General features: G+C 39.6%; 1 protein-coding gene and 1 non-coding gene across 11 annotated transcripts in view; both read left to right on the top strand.

Annotated features, from left to right (window-relative positions):
- LOC105497780 (engulfment and cell motility 1) overlaps positions 1-24845 on the top strand; it is a 574187-nt gene that overhangs the window by 251720 nt on the left and 297622 nt on the right. The window lies entirely within an intron of this gene.
- On the top strand, positions 23352-23453 carry LOC112429485 (small nucleolar RNA U13). Its single transcript, XR_003021769.1, has one exon. It is a non-coding gene; the product is annotated as a small nucleolar RNA U13 (small nucleolar RNA).

The raw sequence follows: 24845 nt of genomic DNA, 5'->3' as shown, positions 1-24845 counted from the left end.
GTGAGCCACCATGCCCAGCCAAGACCAGATAACATTTTATTAAGTGGTTGAACCAAAATTTATCTAAACATTCTCCTATATATTTACGATTTTTTTTACGTTACAAAAAGGGGTTCCATGAACATATGCGAATAACTGTTCTTCCGCATTGAGGATTATTTCCTTAGAATGGATTGTTAGATTCTTGGGTTAAAATGTAAGAACATTTTTGGCACAATTATTTTTGATATTTATTTGTACCTTCTATCTTTAAGTACTTCTTTCCATGAGGTGGATTTTTGTTTATATGTTTTTTAACTACTTTGATTTAGTTGGTTTTTAAAAAACTATTCTAATTCTGAAAGCACGATGGGCTTACCACAGTAATTCAGAAATGTAGGTAATCAAAATCATTTAGATAAAAATCAGCCGTATTTCTACATATGTAAATGAAACATTGTTATAGTTTTGATATTTATCTTTCCAGATATTTTCTGTGCTTGTATAAGAAAGTATGGTTTCATGAAAATATGATCATATAGGTTTTTGAAATATGTTTTCAAAATGAATTTTTAAAATAAAATTTCTGGCTGGGTGTGGTGGCTCACACTTGAAATCCCAGCACTTTGGGAGGCCAAGGTGGGCAGATCACCTGAGGTCAGGAGTTTGAGACCAGCCTGGCCAACATGGTGAAACCTCATCTCTATTAAAAATACAAAAGTTAGATGGGCATGATTGGCAGGGCACCTGTAATTGCAGCTACTCGAGAAGCTAAGGCAGGAGAATCACCTGAACCCTGGAGGCGGAGGTTGCAGTGAGCCAAAATCATGCTACTGCACTCCAGCGTGGGTGACAGAGTGAGACTCTGTCTCTAAATAAATAAATGAATAAATAAAATAACATTTGTATGTGAAAACCTAGAATAGGATAGTTTATGATGCCATCTTAGTATATGCTTAGCTTCATCTGATAGACCGTAATGGAAGATTTTCTTCATGTTTTAGGTACAAAACTTTGATTAAAAAACATATCCCTGTGGAAAGCATGTTGAGACTTCTCTCCACATTAGTCTGGGATTATTGAATAATTATTACTATTAATATCCATGGAAATTAATATACATGCAACCTTCAGAACAAGTGAAACTTGCCCTAAAGTAAAGCAATTTTTAGTAATCAGTAGTCTATCAGTGTAATGTTCATTTTATGTCTTCCTAAACATTTTATCACTTGCATTGTGGCTTATAAATATTGACCTTTTGATAAAGAGCCTTTGCTGCTGCTCTTTCATTCAGTATAAGAATTTCTGCTAAATACCATTTCTTCTTCTTCTTTTGTTTTTGCTAGGGATAGAACAATAAAGTGTCTCTAGAAATCTGATGATTTGGCATGGTTTGTAGAGAGATTTGTAGTCCAGGATTGTTTAACCACAGATTCCTCAGGGTTTTCTAGAGGTTTACATTCTGGTGCATCCATAAAAACCAACTGATAATGTCATTTTTTAGATAAAAATGTAGGATGATAATATTTTATTCAGTGTTGTGACTTGGGACTGACATAGGCTTTATAAATTATTGAATGATGTGGTGATTATGTACTTCATTTGTTCCACAAAAATCTACTGCCATTTATTTTACTTTTTTTGTTTTTCAAGTTTTAGCAACAGTTTATTAAGATTCCCTGAATTCTTCCCTGGAAATGTGTCTCTCATTCTTTTGGGAGATCATTGCTTAAGCTAGGTAACAATCGGATTTCATGGAGAGAGTTAGTGCTTATGTCTTTGAATAATCACAGTTACATTCCCATGTGGCCCCCAGAGAGTGGCCTTCTCTCCTTCCCAGAGGTCTCAGTGCTCATTATCTCTTTCCTTGGGTTCCCATGAACTCCCCTGTGTCTTTCTTCAGTTACATAGCATATGTTATATACACTCATTTTTCATTAGCTTCAGAGTTCAAGCAACTGTCATCTTTGCATAAGTCACTTGGATCTCCTTCGGAATGCCTTGCAGAAACCAGTGTTTCTCAAAAGGATTCTTTTCTTCCCTGTTCATGTTCACATTAGAATCTGCATCTGTTGATGGAGGCTGAAAGTCTGATGCTTCTAAGAATGTATGTTATGCCTGCACTGTGTGTCCATCATACATAGTTTTTGAATTCCTTTTGTCCCATGGCAGTGCAGTTTGAATCTCTTTCATGTACATAAACATTCAAACATCATGATTAAAAGTATGGTGTTCCACACACAACTACCAAAGTCTTTTAAGCAATTTCTTAATTTTGAATGTATATGTTGTTACCAGTTTAAAAATTATTATATACAGTGCCACAGCAAATAGACCTACAACTTAATCTCTAGTAGTGCAGGTCCTTGGTTAAGGATTGGGCATATTTTATAACGTAAATATAATTCAGCAGGAAAAGGACTAAAATAGTTATTGTCGGAAAGTTCAATGAAAATCTCAGAAACACATGAGCTAAAGCTGCAGCAATGATGAAACTTGTCTCTTCTGCATATTCTCATAGAAGCTTCTCATGGAAGGCTCAGTCATGGGGTTGACTGTGGGGGACACATCCAAGCATTTCATACCCTAATCCCCAGCAAGATTTAGTGGTTTGGGTTGTGTTTTTGAAGATTTCCATGCATATTACAAAATATTCCAGAACTGGTGACAATTTATACCCTTACCATTAGTCTTAGAAAGTGGCTGTTTCTAAGCCTTCCTAGGCTATTTCATAAATCTGAAGATTTTCTTTTTTCTTTACTAATTTTATGGTTTCAAAAAAAAAACTCTTAAGATGCCTTTTCTCTAAATCCCCGCAGCCACATTTCCTATCTCCCTATTATAGTCTTCTCTTGCTCTTAGTTATTGTTGTTGTTATTATTATTCTTTCAACCTTCCTCCAGTGGCCTGTGAATGTGTGTGTGTGTGTGTGTGCGCGCGTTTTAACATGAAGCACAGTCTGTATGTTAAGCACTAGCCCCCGCCTTTGAATAAATGACTGTAAGGTACAACTTCATTTAACCAAGGATAATGGAGTAATCCAGTTCTACAAAAACGTCTCATCAGTAAGTGTCATTTGGAACCTAAGGATTGGGGCTCTGTTTTCTGCAGCTCTTCCTGATTAGTTTTGGGCAAATCATTATTTTTTTTAACCTCAGCTAATTGATTTGCAAAGTCGTGATGGTGCTTTTAAACACCTCTCTTTAAAAAGTTATTAGAGATCAGGAAGACCTGGTGTGTGAAGTCTGTGATTTCTGAACCGCGGTAAAAGTGAATATGATTGCCATTGAAGACAAGATTTTGATGCCCCCCCTTTTTTTTAAACTCTGTGAATGGAGATTCTTGTCACAAGATAATAGAAATGATTAGACAAAGAAGACCTACTGGCATTGACTAATTGGAGTCCTTCAGATTCCCCAGTTTGGGCTGGGATAGGAATTTCTAGAAATTGAATATTCAGGGAGTTCCCTTGAAGAATGACCTTGTGTTGTTATTTTCTTTTCACTGTGCTCTGTCAGTCACTGTGAATTCAAGTGTTTAACAGTTTTTAGTCTACACACAAATTAGCTAAGGCATTGTTTAATTGAAATAGTCAAATTATCACATTTCAGTGCACCTGTGGCCCCATATTTACAGTAATACAGTTTACTACAGTCTACCTGCACAGTCCTTTTTCTTTACTGTCAGAATTCATTTGGAGTAAATGACTGATAATAAAAAGCTGGTTATAATAATATCTATAGTAAACAAAGTTATTAAATGCAGTACACTAAAAGCATAATATGTTATTAGAAGAATGGGGTGAATTGCAAAGTTTTATTTAAACACTTTTACAAAACTTGTAAAACTGAGAACATAACTCATATTTTAACAGTTTTATTGATGTATAATTTATAGACCATGTGATTCACTCATTTAAAATGTACAGTTCAGTGCTTTTAGTATATTTACAGGGTTGTACAGCCATCACCAAAGTCCATTTTAGAGCATTTTCATTATCCCAACAAGACCCATTAGCTGTCACCCCAATCTGCTCATCCTCCCCAGCCCCAGGCAACCATTAGTCTCCGCTCTCTATAGATTTGTCTATTCTGGATGCTTCATATAAATGAAATAATACAACACATAGTCTTTTGTTACTGGCTTCTTTCACTTAGCATGATGTTTTCAAGGTTCATCTATGTTGTCTCATGTATCCGTTCTTTGTTTCTTTTTATTGTCTGATTTTATTCTCTCATACACACACATCCCACATTTTATTTATCTGTTTATCAGTTGATGAGCATTTGGGTTGTTTCTAGTTTTAGTTATGATGTCTAAAGCTGCTATGAACACTTGTGTACAAGTTTTTGTGTAGGTGTATGTTTGGATTTCTCTTTGTTCTGTACTTAAAAGCACAATGATTGTATCACATACTGACTCTATATTTAACCTGGCATTGAGGAAATGCCAGACTTTTCCAAAGTGCTTGCACCAATGTGTATGCTCACCAGTAGCTTATGAAGATTTCCATTTTTTCAGGTCCTCATCAACTCTTGTTATTATCTGACTTTTTGCTGATAGCCATCCTAATGAGAGGGAAGTGGTATCTCATTGTGATTTTGATTTGCATTTACCAGATGGCTAATAATATTTGAGCATCTTTTCTTGTGCTTATTGGTCATTTTTATAACTTCTTTGGGGAAATGTCTGTTCAAATCCTTTGCTTGTTTGTTAATTGGGCTGTTTATCTTTTAATCACTGAGTTGTAATAGTTTTATATGTTCTAGATACAAGTCCTTTATCAGATACGACTTGCAAAAACTTTCTCACATTCTGTGGATTGCCTTGTCACTTTCTTGAGAGTGTCTTTTGAAGCATAAAAGTTTTTAAATTTGATTTTTATTTTGATACATACCTAGTTTGTTTTTTATTTTTATTGCTTATGCCTTCGGTGTCATAACTAAGAAATCATTGTTCCATTCAAGGCCATGAAGATGTATACCTACATTTTCTTCTAATAGTTTTATAATTTTCACCCTTATATTTAGTTCTTTGATCCATTTTGAGTTAATTGTGTATAGTGTAAGGAAGGAGTCTAACTTCATTTTTGCATGTGGATATCTAGTTTTCCTAGCATCATTTGCTGAAAACTGTTCTCTCTTCTTTGAATTTTCTTGGCACCCTTGTCAAAAATCAATTAACTATAAATGTGAAGGCTTATTTCTGGATTCTTAATCCTGTTCCATTGCTATATGTTTATTCTTATGTCAAGTCCACGCTGTCTTGATTACGGAAACTTTGTAGTAAGTTTTGAAATCAGAAAGTGTGTGTTCTCCAAATTTGTTCTTTTTCAAGATTATTTTGGCTAGTGAAGGTCTCTTGAATTTCCACATGAATTTTAGGATTGTCTTGTTAATTTCTATACAGAAGTCAGCTGAGTTATGGTGGGGATTGTATTGAATCTGTAGATCAGTTTGGGAGGAGCATTGCCATCCCAGCTTAATATAAAGCCGCCTAATTCATGAACATGGGGTGCCCATTGATTTTTTCAGGTCATCTTTAATTTCTTTCTACAGTGTTGTGTAGTAGTTTTCAGAGTATAAATTTTGTACTCTTATCTTTTAAATTTATTTGTATTTCATTCTTTTGTATGCTATTATCAATAGACCTATAGAAATGATCCCTAAGAAGTATACTTCAGATTGTCTGGATCAAAAATCTTGTCTGACTTGAGCCACGTAACCACCTTGGCACAATCAGTCACGTCCAGGGTTATGTGGTCCTTCCACATTATATATATGGTATGTATATACATACAGTACTGTTTTTCCAACAAAAGCTTGAATCTAGGGTGATATGAGTGGGTTTACCATGCCCACTACGACCCCCTGCCCAGAAAGTGGACCTTTACTTGGAACTCAGATATCACATAAATACTTATTTATTATTTTTGAGCTCTATTCATTTACTTTAAGAAAATTGAAGTACAGTGTTATTTTAACAACTAGTAAATGGAAAGAATGAGTAATATTAAAGCTTTCATCTCTACAAATGATACTATTTAGACCTCCCTATTAAATATTCTGGGCTCAGTATCAAATTCTATTGTAATATCAGCGTAGAAGTGGTTTCTAATTTAAAACTCTAGCTAGCTGCTGCTCTGCTAAGAATAAAGATTGGCCACAAATTCAACATAATCTGTAGATTCTTTGCCTTTAGGCTATCATATTTGATTCACAATAACTCTGCTCTTTAAGACAGTTTTTAATGACATGATGGGAGAGGAAATGCAAAATGTTTTACATTAGCCTATACTCTATTTGTCCATCTAGTTATAATAGACAGACTCGTTATAAATTATGAGTTCCTATTTAATAGATATGAAGATTAGTCAAATATGTAGAACAAGAGAAAAAAGGATAGCAATGAAGTAATTTGTGATGGATTATTTTTTTTCTTTTGAGACAGCGTCTCACTTTTTTGTCCCGGCTGGCGTGCTGTGGCATGATCATGGCTTACTGTAGACTCACCCTCCTGGGGTCAAGTGATCCTCCCAACTCAGCCTCCTGAGTAACATGCCACTACACCAGGGCTAATTTTTGTCTTTTTTTGGGGGTAGAGATAGGGTTTTGCTGTATTACCCAGGCCAATCTCAAACTCCCAGGCTCAAGCGATCTGCCCACCTCTGCCTTCCAAAGTGCTGGGATTATAGGTGTGAGCCACCATGCCGTGATGGACTTCATAAACATAGTAAAAGGTTTCAGCCAAAGCAGTTTGATTTAAATGGATATTTTAACCCTTGGCTTGCAATAATTTTGTCCTCTGGAAAGTATGGTTTTCCAGGCAACATATTCATTTTTGGCCTTGACTGTGTAGAGCAATTATAGGAGCCCATATCAACAAGTGTCTTCAGTTGTTTCATTAGTGCCTGGAACCAGACCACAAAGGTGGCCAGAGAGGGTACCCCTAAACCATATCTTCCAACATCTCTGACTCTGAACCACACATGCATAGAGCCTACTCAAAGCACCCTAGCTATGGACAGAAGATCTCACTAAGACCAGAGTTGTAGCCCTAGAAACAGTTTGCAGTTTGTGCACAGACAAGAGAACTATCTGCTAAAACAACGGAAGCAACACTCATTGGGAAAAAAACAGAATCCAGAATTTTCACCACCTAACATTTATAATATCTGGAAAAGAATAAAAAATTCCCAGATCATGGAGAATGAGGACAAAAGAAAATCAATCAGCTCCAGCTCCCAGATGAACCAGATGTTGAAACTAACAGACAAAAGGTTTAAAATGACTGTAATAACTATCCCCAGTGAGAAAAACAAACCATGTTTTCAATGAATGAGAATCTTAGCAGAGAACAGGTGTTGGTAGAGAAATGGAAATGGTAGGAAGCAACCAAATGGAAATTCTAGAAACAAAAAATAAAATATCTGAAGTTGTACGTAATAATATATAATAGATCTTTTACAAATGTAAGCTATTATTATATAAGGGTAAAGATAAGGTATTTTGCCTTTATTTTATTATACTTTTACCAGTGAAATAGAAGCAGATAGGACAATTCTGTCTACCTTTTCATCTTCTAAACCTTATTCTCTTTGGCCTTGAGAAAAAAAAAATAAGTCTGGAATGCAGTACTTAGTGAAGTCAGAAAGTTGAGGGAGTTGGGGGACATAGACTATGACCCTTCCCTCTTTCCTGCTGTTTCTGTCCTGCTGTGAGCACCTCTGTGCTGTTGTGCTTTATAGAGAAAATTCCAATTTACCTCCTTTTCGCTCCTTTGCTGGGTCCTGAGTAACAGGAGGTCAGCTTCTAGGCCTTTCTTATCTCTTTCCCTGATAAAAGTTGGATTCATGTGTAGTGTATGAACAAATAAAGCTCTGGGGCCCTGGGTCCGTCCTCTTCTCCCCCTGCCTCTTCCTCCTCATTGTCACATCCTTATTGTAAATGCTTTAGGGGCGGTTTATAAAAAATGACATTAATTACTGAAACAATATTATTTACCCAGTACACTGGCAGAATGTTTACTATTTATAGCTGGGTTTTATTTTTGTTTGATGTGTTTAGTTGCTGTGAAAATGAACATGTTGCTCACTCTCGTTGAACCTGTTCTTCCTCCTCCTTCCTCCTTCTCCTTCTTCGTCTGTGCCAGATCGTCCTCCTCTTCAGCAGCTTCCCTTCCTTCATTAGGCCTTCTGGGCAGTTTTTAGGATGTCTGCTCCTAAACTTATATTTCTGTTTAAAATTATTCCATAATAGTGTGTCAACACACCAATCACTTCGACTCCATGCAGGTTGGTCTCTGCATTTCAAACCTGTTTTCCGTGTGTTAGTCCTTTTTGACATTTTTATAGGGTTTCTCCAGAAAAAAAAAAAAAAAAAAAGAGCATAGCAAAGTTATGAGCCGTCCTTATGAGTGCCTGCCTAGAGGGAAAGAGGAACTAAACATTGTTTGCATACTTACCACATATGAGGGCCCCTCCACCGTGTTTGACACACTCTTCTCACAGCTAACTGGTGAAAGTGGTTTTATATCTAAAAATACTACACTGAGGTTGAGTAACCTGCCCAGAGTCTAACACAGGGTAAGAAGGGACACCAAAATTCAGTGATAATTGTATCATTCCTAAGCCTCTGGGCTTTTAAAATTTATTTACTCTAAACCATACTGCACCACTCTAAGTAAAAGGTTAAGAGAACTCAGGAATGCAAATGCAAAAGTGCCTGTCAAGGGAGAGAGAGAGAGAGGAGGGGCAGGAAGAAAGAGAGAGAGAGAGGATGGGGAGGAAGAGAGAGAGAGAGAGGAGGGGGAGGAAGAGAGAGAGAGAAGGGAGGAGAGAAAGGGGAGAGAGAGAGAGGGAGAGAAGGGAGGGAAGAAAGGAGAGAGAGCAAGAGCACTCGTGATCTATTTACCTTCCTATGTTATCATTTTTAGCCTTTTCCCACCTTTTATGTGCTGAGAGCTGTTCCGCTGCCATTTTCTCTCCCTGCCTCAAGAGCACATTTAAGTGCAAGTGAATGGGGTGGGATTGTGATTGTTACAGTGATTGCTTAGAATCTGCCCTACCATATCTGCCAGTGTATGAAACTCTGAAACTCTGCCAATGTTACCAAACTCTGAGAGGGTGTGAAGCACTAGTCTTCACTGTACTGAGCTGATTACCTCATGTCGTCACGAGGGGGCAGCACCTTCCCATGCCTTTGGACTTAGGAGCCTGGGAGGGTGGGAAACTCACACCAAACCCCATCCCTTAGCTGGTCACCTCTTACCTTCCAAGCCTGATCATCCAAGTTTGGGCAAAACGGATGTAAACGTGTTTTTAATTTTTTTTCTTATTTGAGAGGGGGGCAATTGGAGAGGGGAAATACAGCTTATATGTTGGCATACACATTTGAAATATCTGGTACTTTATAAGCAGGTATTTTATGTGTATTCTGTGTTTTCTCTGCAGAGAAAATAACTCTTTCCTTTACTAGGGATGCAGTGCTCAGCAGTGCCTGTTGCAACCGTAAGTTACACCGTATTTTCTCAAAGAAACATGGTAGTAATTGGAGGTCACTGTTCAAAGTACTGACTTTAGTTTGCTGACCTTCAATCAAACCTCAGTTAGGCACTTACTAGCTGTGACCCTGGGCAAAATACTTAACCTCTCTGAGCATCACATACTCATCTGTGATGTGAGGGCTGCAATACATTCCTGCTTTCTTTTTTCGACAAGTATTTATTGAGAATTTCTTTACTTGTGGAACGTGGTATTATGTCCTGTGTATAATGGTCTTTTTATGTACCTCCCAGTTCAATTTCATATAAGTTGGCCTCTTGTTTCTGTAACTAGGATTGCATTTCTGTCAAAAGTCTTGGCTCATACGGGGACACTCAGAGGCCATCCAGTCTGAAAATGCAAGACAGAGCTGCCTCAGGAAGTGCCCGATGATTTAATTAAAATGTGAAGAGTAGCCCACAGAGGGGGAGGTGTGGTGAACAGCCACCCTGCAGGGGTGAGGCGGGCATCCTCCTTCTCGGTGACTTAGCCTGGACCTGGGATGAGTAGAGGCTTGGAGTAGGTTCAGAGACGGTTCTCAGGACAAAAAGTTGGCCCCTGTTTTAGGGAGGCTGACTTGTGGCCACTGGGCATGCTAAGGGTTTGCCATCTAACACTTTATGCCTGTCACTTGTCCCCATTTTGAGTCCAGGCAACTGTGGCCACTGGAATTATGGAGAGTCTCTTGGGACTCTTCGTTATTATTTTTATATACTGAGGTGAAATTCACATAACATAAAATTAAACATGTTCAAGTAGACGGTTCATTTAGTACATTTGTAATACTGCACAATCACCCTCTAGTTCCAAAAATCATTATTTTTTTAAGTTTCTATTTCGATGAGATTTTAAACTAGGAAAAAAATTACAAGAATGGTACAAGGAACTCTGCATAACCTTCAGCCAGATACATTCACTGTTTACCTTTTGCCTCATTTTCTCCCTGGTGTTCACTTTCTCTGTGTGTGTGTGCGCGCATGTGTGTGTGCATGTGTGTGGGTGTGTGCATGTGTGTGTATACATACATTTTCCCCCCAAAAAACACTTTAGAGCCTGATGGAGACATTGTGCCCCTTTAGCACTAAATACTTTAGTAGGTATGTATTTCCTAATATGGCCCTATGTGCAATTATAAAAACCTGAACATGTAACATTCATACAGTTCTATTATCTAATCCACAGTCATGACTCAAAATTCATCAAATTTTCTGTACACTTTTTCTTTCCTAGACCAGGATGCAGTCCTCCGTCCTGTGTGGATTTAGCTGTCTTCCTTTGTGCTCTCCTTTGATCTGGAATAGCGCTTTGCCTTTCTGTGTGTTCTTTGACCTTGACATTTCTGGGAGAGTACAGACCATGGTTTTGTGCATCATCTCTCTCAATTTGGATTTGGCTAATGCTTTTCATGATTAGATTCAAGTTCTTATATATCATCTCCCTCCTAAGGGAAAACGGGTCCTGATTTCCACATGCTAAACTTAGGAACATTGATTATCCTATTACCCCTACAAAAACCAGTGATGGCAGTTTTTAGCCTTACATTGTAAAGCTGTCCCAATTCTGTGGGCTTTAGTGATATGAGGGCCAGTTTCCTGAAGACCGTGGAAAATCTGACGCTATTCCTTTAGTTTCGGGCATCATCAAATGGGAGGTTTATGGCTTCAAGACTGGAAGATGGTGATGCAGAAGCACATTGTGCAGCCATTTGGGTTCAAATCATTCTTTCATATCGTTGACCAAATGGAATTTGCTATATGTTCATTCACTGTCAGATGCTGAGTGAGAAAATGACAATTTACAACGTACGTTCTTAAGAGGATTAAGTCAGTCTTCTATGGCATGGTGAAAAATTCCCCAGGCCGCCTGCTGGGCTCCTGCACACTTTGCCTGGAAGGATGAATCCTTTTCTTTACCTCGCTGTGTAACTTCCTCTGCCAAGCAAAAGCACCTTGCTACCTGGAGAATAAATTGACAATCTCAATTTTGATATGTTGCTGATTTCTTTTGTGTACATTATTACGAATTTACAGCTAATCTTAGCAGTAGATCCAAGGAAGTGATTATCTATCTTTCCACTGTTTTCTTTCATCCGTGTAGCCAGCCTTACCCAAGTCTTTGTTCCTCTTTCCCCATTCACATGTATTTGATAATTCAGCTTTTCCTAAAATATTTTGCCTTTTGTTTTTAAAGTTGGAAGAGCTATATGCAAGGCCGGGCGCGGTGGCTCACGTCTGTAATTCCAGCACTTTAGGAGGCCGAAGCAGGTGGATCACAAGGTCAGGAGGTCGAGACCAGCCTGGCCAACGTAGTGAAACCCCATCTGTACTAAAAATACAAAAAATTAGCCGGTCATGGTGGTGGACGCCTATAATCCCACATACTCAGGAGGCTGAGGCAGGAGAATCACTTGAACCCTTGAGGCAGAGGTTGCAGTGAGCCAAGATTGCGCCACTGCACTCCAGCCTGGGAGACAGTGTGAAATTCCATCTCAAAAAAAAAAAAAAAAAAAAAGCTGTCTACAAACATTCAGATGAAATTTGGATTACTTTTAAGCCACGTGAACAAAATTCCTCTTGCCAGTCTGTTCCCTCTAAAAAAAAACTTATCTATTGCGTTTTTTTCTTAAGCTATCTATTTGGAAATAATTTGGGGTTGACTGAACCATTGGAACCATAGTACAGGGTGTTATCCTGTTCCCTTTACCTAGCTTCCAGCAATGCTAATATCATACACATTATGTCTTACACAAAGTACATTTATCAAAACCAAATATTAACAGTGTATGATCCTGTTAACCAAACAGCAGAGTGTTTCAGGATTTCACCAGGTTTTTCCCTGATGTCCTTTTTCTTTCCTCGGATCCCAGATAGCATTTAGTTGTCATAGCTTCATTCAACCTGCGACAGCTTCTCAGTCTTTCCTTGTTTTTAATGGCCTTGATATTTCCTAGGAAGTCCGGTCATGTGTTTTATAGATTGTTCTTCAATTTGGGTTTGTCTGTTATTTCTCATGGTTAGACTGGTGTTACAGGTTTTTGGAGAGAAGCTTACAGAGGCAAAGTGCCTTTGCCACATCGTATGAGGTGGTACATCTCTCCTGACTTTTACAATTTTTATTCTCTTGTATTGTGTAGTTTCAAATATATTTCTGTGGTGCTAATACTGTTTTTTTTAAATTAAAAAAAATTTTTGAGACAGAGTCTGGCTCTGTTGCCCAGGCTGGAGTGCAGTGGTGTGATCTCAGCTCACTGCAAGCTCTGCCTCCTGGGCTCAAGCGATCCTCCCACCTCAGCCTCCTGAGTAGCTGGGACTACAGGCGCCACCATGCCTGCCTAATTTTTTCTTTTTTTGAAGAGATGGAGTTTTGGATTTTTTGTTTGTTTTTTCGTTTTTGTTTTGAGACAGAGAGTTTCATTCTTGTTGCCCAGGCTGAAGTGCAATGGCGTGATCTCGGGTCACTGCAACCTCCGCCTCCTGGGTTTAAGTGATTCTCCTGCCTCTGCCTCTCGAGTAGCTGGGATTACAGGCGTGCACCACCACGCCTGGCTAATTTTTTGTATTTTTAGTAGAGACAGGGTTTCACCATAGCCAGGCTGGTCTTGAACTCCTCACCTCAGGTGATCCGCCCACCTCGGCCTCCCAGAGTGCTGAGATCACAGGTGTGAGCCACCGCACCCAGCCAGAGATGGGGGTTTTTCCGTGTTTTTCCCAGGCTGTTCTCGAACTCCTAGGCTCAAGCAATTATCCTACCTCCCAACGTGCTGGGATTATAGATGTGAGCACCACACCTGGCCTGTACTGCTTTTTAAAGTGGAATGATGTGGATCGGTTACTTGTTTTTTCATGCAAAATCCTTAGAACCTGCTTAAGTTATCTGTATAGTATGGGATATCCCCATCAAAGAATATCAACTCAGAACATTGCTTTCTCTACCCTAAGTACTTTCTTCAACTCCACTTGAAAAGCATGGATGTATCACTTTGTAAAATGTTATACACTGGAAGAAATAATGCAAGAGGAAAAGTGATTGAGTGAGTGTATTCGTCAAGGTTCTTCAGAGAAACAGAACCAGTAAGATATATACACACACAGAGACACACACACACACACACACACACACACACACACACACACACGAAAGCCAGTGGAGAGCTGGAGATCAGAGAGCTGCTAGTATGGATTCCAGGCTGGTCTGAAGGCCTGAGAACCAGGAGGACCAAAGGCAGAAGATTGGTGTTCCAGCTCAGGCAGTCAGGTAGAGAGTGAATTCCATCTTCCTACACCTTATTTGAGCCCTCAGTGGACAGGATGGTGCCTTTCCACACTGGGGAACCATCTGCATGATTCAGTTCACCAATTCAAATGTTAATTGATACAGATTGGCTGTATCACCCAAATCTCCTCCTGAATTGTAGCTCCCATAATCCCCATGTGTTATGGGAACAACCCAATGAAAGATAATTGGATCATGGGGGCAGTTTCCCCCATGCTGTTCTCGTGATAGTGAATAAGTCGTACGAGATCTGATGGTTTTGTAAGATGTTTCCCCTTTTGCTTGGTTCTCATTCTCTCCTTGCCTATTGCCATGTAAGATGTGCCTTTCACCTTCCTCCATGATTGTGAGGCCTCCCCAGCCATGTGGAACTGAGAGTCCATTAAACCTCTTTTTCTTTGTAAGTTACCCAGTCTCGGGTATGTCTTTATCAGCAGCATGAAAATGGACTAATATACTACTAATCTCTCACAGAGACAGTCACAGACACACCGAGATAATGCTTCATCAGCTATCTGGGTGTTCCTTGGCCCAGGCAAGTTGACATGTAAAATTAGCCATCACAGCAAGTTCCCCAGTGCCTAACTCCCTCCTGAATCATGCATTGGCTGTCTTGAGTTTTGGGGAAGGGCATTTATTCGGTTTGATGGATCTGTGGATATTTTAGAAAGCTGATTTCAATCTATAATGTAAGCCTCCCCTTCAAATACAAAGAAAAATATAGATAACAGATTTTATCCAATTTCCTTTCACTTATGATCTCTCTAGGTCCCAGTATATACCACATAGTAAACAGTGAGTCAAGGAAAAGAAGGGCCAGAGTAATCCACAAACCTTAATCAATCCATGACCACCCAGCAGCTGGAGCAATCATTCTCTAGCTTTCTCTCATTAGGTACACACTAAATTAGAAATCTTTAAGTAGTGTTCTCTTGAACACAGAGTGACAGGAATGAAATGTGACACATAACAGAGTAAAACAAATACAAATAGTTTAAAAAACAAAGTCAGTCTTTAGAAGGAAGGTCACTTTTGCTTATTTCCTAAGATTTAATTCAAATTCTCAAAATACATTTTAAATTATTGTGCTGTAACTTGAATATCCCTAATTACTATGCTTCCAATTGGGGAAAACAAATAAATTTAATTAGCTCTGAAGTTTGAGAACTATTGAAAGAAGCACTATTCCCATGCCACTTCTTTGTACTTTCTTGTGCTCATGATGTTTTTAATTGCATTTTTTGTTTTGTGTGTGAATGCGTTTGGCAACCATTGCCACAGAGTATTGTGTCTGGAATTGGTGGGTTCTTGGTCTCGGTGACTTAAGAATGAAGCTGCAGACCCTCATGGTGAGTGTTACAGTTCTTAAAGATGGTGTGTCCAGAGTTTGTTCCTTCAGATGTTCAGATGTGTCTGGAGTTTCTTCCTTCTGGTGGGTTTGTGGTCTCGCTGACTTCAGGAGTGAAGCTGCAGACGTTTGCAGTGTTACAGCTCATAAAGGTGGCACAGACCCAAAGAGTGAGCAGCAGTGACCCCTAACGGGTTGCGGCTACTGGCTCAGGTAGTCCGCTTTTATTCCCTAATCTGGCCCCACCCACGTCCTGCTGATTAGTCCATTTTACAGATAGCTGATTGGTTTGTTTTGACAGGGTGCTGACTGGCGCATTTACAATCCTCTAGCTAGATGTAAAAGTTCTCCAAGTCCCCACCCCACTCAGGAGCCCAGTTGGCTTTGCCAAGTGGCTCACACGCTGGGGCCGCAGACAGAGGTGCCCACCAGTCCTGCACCCTGCGGCCGCACTCCTCAGCCCTTGGGCAGTGGACGAGACCAGGCACCAGGGAGCAGGGGGCCGCGCCTGTCTGGGAGGCTCGGGCCATGTGGGAGCCCATGTGGGGAGTGGGGGTGGGGTGGCTTGGGCATTGGGGGCTGCAGGTCCTGAGCCCTGCCCTGCAGGGAGGTGGCTGAGGCCCGACTAGAATTTGAGCACAGCGCTGCGGGCCAGCACTGCTGAGGGATCGGGCACACCCTCCACAGCCGCTGGCCCAGGTGCTAAGCCTCTCAGGTCCGGGGCCAGTGGCGCTGGCCAGCCACTTGGAGTGCAGGCCCAGCGAGGCTGCGCCCACTGAGAACTCCCGCTGACCCTCGAGCACTGTGCAGCAGCCCCAGTTCTCCCCCACGCCTTTCCCTCCACACCTCCTTGCAAGCAGAGGGAGCCGACTTTGGCCTCAGCCAGCCCAGAGAGGGGCTCCTATAGTGCAGCGGCAGGCTGAAGGGCTCCTCAAGTGTGGCCAGAGTGGACACCGAGGCTTGAGAAGGCGCTGAGAGTGAGGGCTGCTAGCACTTTGTCACCTGTCAGTATCATGAGTTTTATAAGCCACTATGTGCAGAAACTTTTCTTGATAGGGCAGAGAAAGTAAAATCTCAGATTTGCTTTATCTGACAATCTTCTGCTAGAACATACTATGTTTAGCGTTCTCACTCTGCGTATCTATTTGGAAAAGTGGTCTTCTTTAATTCCTTGAAGCTCTTAATTTCAGTTCCACTGGAAACTCTTCCTCCCACCTTTTATCTAGTTTGTAACATACAATGTCCATTTCTGCATGGGTCACTTTTCCCACTGCAAGATACATCTACAGACCTTCCTAAGCATTTTTAATGGCTACACCATATCCGTATTTTCTCATTGAGCTGTGTGTTCCATATTGGTCTATGCCAGTATTGTGTGACATTGATTGTATAGTCTTCTAAAAGCTGTAACTGTGTTTTCCTTTTCCCTTCTTTACTTGATCATCTAACTTTCATTTACTGCAACCAATATCAGAATAAAAGTAATACAGAAATAAAAGAAAATCAGTTCCATGTTTCCATTACAGTGCATCTGTTATTTTTGTTTTCTGTTTCCTTCCAGTTTTTGGTCATTTTGTAAATGGTAAAATAATTGTAATAGGAGGGAAGAGAGTATTCTATGTTTTATTTGAAGCGTTATCTCACAAGCACTTTTTCATATTGTTATACCACAATTACTTTTATGGCTGTTCATTCCATTGAGTTGATGCATTGTATATATTTTGATATTTTTAATTACTGGACATTCAGTGTTCTAGTATTTTTGCAAGGAATATTGTGCATTTTTATTCTTACAGCTTTCTCTTTCTTTTTCAGTTATCTCACTGCAATAGATCAAAGTATTTGGAGACTTTCATAGTGGTTAGGCTATATGTTCCTTTTTTTTGTTTTATTTGTGACTATTTTTAGCACATTGTCATTTATAAGAAAGTGCTTTGTCAATGCATAGGGAGGAGGGGACAATAAGGAAGCTGTCCTTTTTGTGAAAGTATTGTTAGGATTCTGAGGAAGCTCTTCTAGGAAATAACTGAATAGTGAAAGTATAACAGTCGATGAGTCTTTGGGGAGCTTGGGAAATTGTTGGGATGTTAAAGGCCATTCTGAAATTAATTTGTCTAGCCCATTGTAGGCTTTACTGAAATTATATCTAGTAAATGACAATATATTCTCAGTTATATCCAAAGACTATTGTAGAACCAGCCACGATCTCCTGTATATCATTCTAAACATCACTTGAAAGTTCTTTCTTACATCTAATCTGAATCCTATGCTGCTGTGAAAATCATTTTCAAGTATTGCAGTTCAACTTGGAACTAAAAGTAACTATGTTCTTCTACACTGAGAACAGAGACACTGTCCATTCTAAAGTGATCATGAGTCATTTATTGTTTTTGTTTTTTGTGTTTTTTTGAGACAGAATCTTACTCTGTCGCCCAGGCTGGAGTGCAGTGGTACAATCTCGGCTCACTGCAACCTCTGCCTCCTGGGTTCAAGTGATTCTGGTGCCTCGGCCTCCCGAGTAGCTGGGATAACAGGTGTGCACCATCACACCCAGCTAATTTTTGGTATGTTTAGTAGAGACAAGGTTTCACCATGTTTCCCAGGCTGGTCTTGAACTCCTGAGCTCAGGCAATCTGCCTGCCTTGGCCTCCCCAAGTGCTGGGATTACAGGTGTGAGCCACAGTGCCCAGCCTGTTGAGTTTTGTGTTGGGCATGGGGAAGAGTGAAAGCCAGGTGTCCCCAGAGGGTTAAGAAACCTGTTGGAAGGTGACCCTCGGTATAACCCCATGGTGGGCCTCCTGTATCAACTGCTGTTTGGTTTCAGCTGTCCTAAAGGGAGGACTGACTCTGTGACCTGACAGTGCCTTCTGTGATGCGTTACTATTGTCATGCCATTCCAGACAAATGTAAAGAGATTTGGTAGTGACTAATTTGCATTGCACAAGGTGTTGATAGTAGTGAACAGCTTGCTCTGAAGCCTGTATTCAAAATTTGGAAGGAACAAACACTACGGATATGCTCATCTCACCACTACCCAACCTATTTTTCTTTCACTCCTTCGCTTTGTCTCCTTATTATTCTGCTGATCTTTGTCTCTGCAGTGTTTTAAATGCTGTTTCTCTTTACTTTTCCCACCTTCCTTTTTTCCCTCCCACTCCTTTTTTCTATATCACCTTTCTCTCTGCTCCTTCCACTTCATCTTAGATTCCACTTCCCCTTTGATTTTTTACCATTCTTGACCCCTTTCCTCTTTTATTGGGAAAATAGGCTTTAAATTTGGAGTATGCTAAGAAAATGTCGCTTTATGCTAAAAAACTGCAGGATTCAGGGACTGTATTTGTGGTGTGGCTTATTGATAGAAGAGAGGCTATGGAAGCTAGTGCTTACAAGTGATTTAAGGGTGATAGCTCAGTGTCTCAGGTGGACATGATTATGTTGTGGGACAGCTGGGTTCCATTTTAGCCTGATATTGACCTCTCCTTGCCGTGTAATTAACAGTGTGCCAGCCACAGATCATAAAGTGAGTGCCGTTCAATGAATAACATCACGTACTGGTGCCTGGAGTTTGTTGTACCCATGGGACCTAGTGGGCACAGGGCATGCCTGGATATCTAGCCAGGAGTGACATTTAAGCTCAATTGCTGGATGCTGGATTACAAGAGCTCTGACATGCATCCTCAGATAGCCGTTCGATACAGATGGCTGATGAGTTCTGAAGCTTCACACTGACGTGTCCAGGAGCCAGGGGCAAACTGACCCTTTCCTCTTTAGGCGCAGTGCCTGCGTCGACTGTTTAGAAATCATCAGAAAATATTTGAATATATCAGGTGAATCTTAGGGGGCTCAATTTTTGGTGATTAAACTAGACTCCTAAATAGAGTTCTCTAAACCCCAAACACAATGAACAGAGATTCATAGTGAAGTAGGTTTGCCTCCCGGAATGAGAGTTGCAGTGAATCCAGTCCTTTTCTTGGCTTTGGTGTTGTGTAGTGATTAACAAAAATGTGAGATGACTGATGGGCACCTTTATAGGAAAAAGGAAGGGGGAGGGTATTAAGCATAGAATGGATGCTCTCATTTGCTTGAGATGTGTAAAATAAGTTGGGGTAGAATAGGGAGGGGCACAAGACTAAAGATTTAAACCCCCCAATCATGGTTTCATTTACTACGTTAAGGAATTTGATGAGGTAATTGGACAGAGTCAGGACAAAGAGAGAGCAAGGCTGAGTATCAATGATCTTCAGATAATCACTAAGGTATTATTCAGGACACAAGCCAGATGACGTTAGCTTCACCAGAAGATGGACTGATGTGGCCATGGATTCAGTTAGTAATTCTTGGAATTGCTGAGGCTTGGGGAAGCCACCACCATGTGGTTTATCTTTGTCTAACCTCACTAAAGCCGGCTGAGCAGGCACTATCTGTTTTGGGCTTTCAGGTTTGGGGTGGTGGTTCTCAGTGGAGCCTGAAGGGGAAAGAGAGGCCTTTTAAAAATAAAATATTTCTTTTCTCTTCTCTACATAAGTTTTGAGCTTAACAGGCTTTGATCAAGAAGGATTTCACGTTGGGTTTGTGTTTTGAGTTGTATCTGCTCAAGACGCTGCCGTAGGGCTGGAGGAGAAGGTCAGAGAGAGGGAAAACTTGGACTGTGCTGAAACCGCTTCAGGCTCACTTATTTAATTATTCACTCAGAAACAGCAGCGTGGACTAAGAGCTATCTGTGCTTTTGCAGTGTAGCTTCATTACTTAATTTGAAATAAATTCCCTTATAATAGGTCCAATATATAATCCAAGGCAGATTTGAAATAACATTCAAAGAGTTTTTGGCCATCCACTCTGTTGTTTCCTTCCATCAGTGGGGATCTCTGTGACGTGGCTTGTGCTCCCTCAGTGGTCCTTTTTCTTGAAACCTCACAAGGTAACTTGGGACCAGAAGATGGTGTAGCATGAACAAGAAGAGGTGGCCTGCAGTCCTAGGTGCTGGTCCATGCTGGCCAGGACAGAGAATACTGGATATCACATAGTCTCTAAATGCAATTTCAAAGAGTGCATCTCTAGAGTTAAATGAGTTTGCCTTAAATTCTGTATGGTTGCAGATGATGTAATCCTTTTATAAACATTTTATTAGGCAGGTTAAATTAAGATACAGGAAATGCCATTTCACATTGTGTTGAAGAGGAAAGTCAAGTCTTGTGAACGTTGTTTACTATAACGGAAGGTTCTTACATATCCATCTCAACTTAATTTTCTCATTGTTTCAGCATCCGAGTTCCCTGCTGCCTTCTACTCTTTGCACAGTAGAAAGTCAATCTGTGAGCAGCTTGCTGAGATGAGTAAGAGCTGTCTGCTAGTGAAGGGAAATTTGGACTCAATGAAAATAGTCAATGGAAACCTCTGTTTGCTGTATCAAGCATGCAGTACTTATATGCGTACATGGAACAAATTTCTTTTTCAGCTTCAGTGTTGTAACGAAGATGGCAATTTTCCTTCTCAGTGTAACATATAAATGCTCTACTTGGTAACTGAGTAGTTGTCTTGAGTTCTATTTCTGGTATTGTTGGCAGTGTACTTGCCTAGGACAAGCCTTTTGACCACTAGCTATAGACTCTTAATATCCTAATCAAGGCTATTAGTACTTTCTGATAGCAGCTTAGCTCCTCCATTTACGTCAAATCTTACCTTTTCTGCATTCAGCTGATGAAGTCTGTGAAAGAATGGGAATAATATAATAAGCTAGCTTTGGTGTTTTGGCCTTTTGGGTAAGAATGCAGGGAGGAAATGAAATGAGGGATGCCTTGAAATGTCTCACTTAGACTTTCTTATGTTCAGAGAAATACAGAGAGAACATTTCCTAGATACTGAGAGTAAATTTCTTTTCTTGAACCTATCTTAAGTGCCTCAGAAGAGGACTTCAGGTTGAGATGACTTTTTTTTTTTTTTTAATGTAAGCATGGACAATTCTCTTTCCACCCTCAACCCTTTACAGAATTTCTGAGAACAGTGAATTTCAACGAAGGGGAGGAACAGAAATGAAGCTGACAAGAGAAGCCATCTAAAATTAAAACTCTCCATATGGAATTGCTTTTTCTTTTCCCCTAGAGCGTGTACTCACTCTAAGTCGTGGAAACTCAGCTCTGTCTTTGAAAATTTTCTTACAGTATACTCTTTGGAGGCTCTAATAACGCCTAGCTTCTATTATTGTCCAGCTTGTATCTTCTAAATGTCAAAACTATGTTCCTCCAAATGACAAGTTTTTATTTTAAAAATATTTTTACTAACTTTACTTATATATTGAGCAGATAATAGTACAAAATTCAAAAACAAAAGACCCAACATGGTGAATATTGTTGATCTTTGTCTTTGGGTTGGATCTGATTGTGTTTAGAAGTTGATGGGGGGATAAGTAGCTCTCTAAGCTAGATTCTTTATTGCTTCCCATCAGTCTAAAATGTATTAGAAAAGAAAGTAAGGCCTGGTTGCAAGAATAAACTAATGGATTATTTTTACTTAATGGCAAGTTTACCCAGAAATCAGATATTTAAATATTGCTGCTATATCTATATTTGTATGTCCATATGTTATTGCCCACGATGCCACTGATTGGTGGATACACAGTTTATGTACAACTGAGAAAAAGAAATCTAGCCAGTTAAACTATTTCCCAGCACCTCCCATTATTTAAATGATCTTTTAGGAAGGAATTGAGTGTATCTAATATATTTTAAAAACATATTTATTGAAAGAACTCCTCTGGACTTAATGATATATAGGTATTTATCATTGAACACTCTTATAAACATATAAAAAAATACAAGAAAAATACATCAGGTAACTTTTACTCCTGACACTTCTACACAAGAAAATATAAGTCTTCTGAATCATTTTCAACTCAACTCTTCAGTGTCTAAACTTGCTACACGATTTATCCTTTGTGCTATAAAGAATATTGGTGAAATAGTTTTAAAGAATTTTTATTTTGGTTTATTTTGAATTAACACTTTCTTCAAAGTTTCTGGAAAAAAGAAATTTTAAAAATGAAAGTTCAGCCAGGCATGGTGGCTCATACCTGTAATCCCACCACTTTGGGAAGCCAAGGTGGGTAGAACACTTGAGGCCATGAGTTTGAGACTAGCCTATCCAACATGGTGAAACCCCATCTCTACTAAAAATACAAAAATTAGCCCAGCAAGGTGGCACATGCCTGTAATACCAGCTACTTGGGAGGCTGAGGCACAAGAATCGCTTGAACCCAGGAGGCACAGACTGCAGTGAGCTGAGACAGTGCCACTGTACTCCTGCCTGGGTGACAGACTAAGACTCTGTCAAAAAAAAAAAAAAAAAAAAAAAGGAAGGAGAAAGAGAAAGAAAAAAGGAAAGAAAGAAAAGAAAGAGAAAGGAAGGAAGGAAGAAAAGAAAGGAAGAAAGGGTAAGTTAGTTCACTGATGCTGAGTTCTTAAGCTGTTTACCACTGCAGTTTTGTCATGTTAACACAATTCTGACTGTTGCTGGGCTGGGAATGTAAAGGAACAGATCCCAGCACTTCCAACAACCATTTGGTGCCTAGGGTTAGTAACTGCTTTGGTATATCTCAGGGTTTTCATTACAGTTGCTGAGACCCATTCTGCTAATTCAATTCAATGCTGAATTTTTAAATATTCACACATGAAAGTTGCTTTGCAACTGCTGTCCATCTGACTGCAATTGAAAGATGCCATTCATTGTGAAATTGTACCCAAATTTAGAGTTGGTAATAGATGAAAAGAAATGTGCATCTGGGCTGGGCCAGGCACGGTGGCTCATGCCTGTAATCCCAGCACTTTGGGAGGCCAAGGTGAGTGGATCACCTGACGTCAGGAGTTCAAGACCAGCCTGGCCAACATGGTGAAAACCTGTCTTTACTAAAAATACAAAAAAATTAGCCAGGCATGATGGCGTGCGCTTGTAATCCCAGCTGCTCGGGAGGCTGAGGCAGGAGAATTGCTTGAACCCGGGAGGTAGAAGTTGTAGTGAGCCGAGATCGTGCCATTGCACTCCAGCCTGGGCGACAAGAGTGAGACTCTGTCTCAAAAAAAAAAGGAAAAAGATGTGCATTTTAGAGTTAATGAAAGATAATGATTAAATATAATTTCTAGAATTTTTAATGTTTCAGATGAGAATTGTGGACTTTTACTGAGCTCATAAACCAAAATGCTAAGTCAAAAGTAAAAGCTGTTCCTGTTGGTTCCTAAGCGTGATGATTGGGTTTTCACATTCATGTGTGACATGTGCCTCCCTCAAATCTTGTGATGATGTCATCACATGACCCATCTGACGTGGGAAGAAAAGTGAAAAAGTAAAAAAAAAAAAAAAAAAAAGCAGGAACTTGAGATTTTGAAATGTCTTAATTTCTTAGTGTGATTCTCCCCTTCCTTAGAATGCTCACAAATATTAATAATACATTTTTTTTCAAGACATCTAAAGCGACTCAATTTGAACATTTAAGTGGCAGGTTAAAAAAACTTTTTCCCCTAATAATTCAAATATTTATTTTACTGTAAGAAATTCAGAAATCTGATTTAAGGATGACCTTCTTATTGAAGAGAGGAAAAGCAATGGAAAGATATCTGTATTGGTAACTGAAACTGGCTCAAATCATAGCTGTATTCTCCTTTCTTTGAAATGTGTAGAATTATAGCCAATGGGTTAAGAAAAACTATTTAAAACTTGGAAATAAGGCAAAAAAGTAGAGGAGCATATCCTTTCAATATCATATTGGAACATTTTTTAAATAAATAAACCTGACCAAGGATTATTTAATTATTCAGGAGAACTTCCTTATGTTTAACTTTTGTTTTTCACTCTTAATTGGAGTCTATAGACACTGGGAAGTTGTGTGTTACTGTATAGATTTTTGGCAATAGCTGTCTAGTGAAAGAAAGAACCCTATGTTTTATGCATTTTAGGACATTAACCAGCTTTGCAGGTAACCTAGCAATTTTCTACTAACATTTTCAAAGGCTAGAAACACATTCTCCATCAGTCCTCTTTAGATCAGCCTTATTATCTTGATGGTTTCTTCATTATTGAGTTGAGTAAATCTTGACATATATTTATTCTGTATTTTTATGAGTCCTGTTTTAAACTTTAAAAAAAAATTCATTTTGTTGAGCTTTAAACCTCTCAAGTGAAATAGTTACTATTCATCATTATGTTATATATTTATAGGTTGACAAGTGCTCTTGGTAGTAGTTCATAGTGACCTGCAGAGATGAAAATGCCTGTTTATGAGGTTTAAAACTAGATTGCTGAACCTGTGCATGAGTTAGATTTCATTAAGGGACTCCCCTGTGATTAGCACATGATTCTCCTTGTGTGGATGGAAGTTTCAGGGGCCGAAGCTGGGCTTGTGCAAGGAATCTAGCCAGAACATTTCAGAAGAGCCTGCGGATGCAGGGGTGCCCCACGAGGCAGCTGTTCATCTTTGCTCCTCCAGCACCTGGTGTGGGGTTTTCTAAGCTCTCAACAATGTGTGTGGTGGTTTCTGGAGTTACTATTCTTGTCTTTCAGGGGATTTGAGGAGATTTTTCTGTTTTCAGAGGCTTCAGAAACGCATGGTTGGGTCTTCAGAATGATCTCTTCGGAATCAATTGAGTGTATCAGGCATTAAATTTACTTGGTTCCAGTTTACCCCCACCCTGCACTTTCTCTTACCTCCCTCCCTCTTGC

Source organism: Macaca nemestrina, chromosome 4 (genome assembly GCF_043159975.1).
Source record: "Macaca nemestrina isolate mMacNem1 chromosome 4, mMacNem.hap1, whole genome shotgun sequence".
NCBI lineage: Eukaryota > Metazoa > Chordata > Mammalia > Primates > Cercopithecidae > Macaca > Macaca nemestrina.
This window is presented reverse-complemented; position numbering and strand designations above follow the sequence as displayed.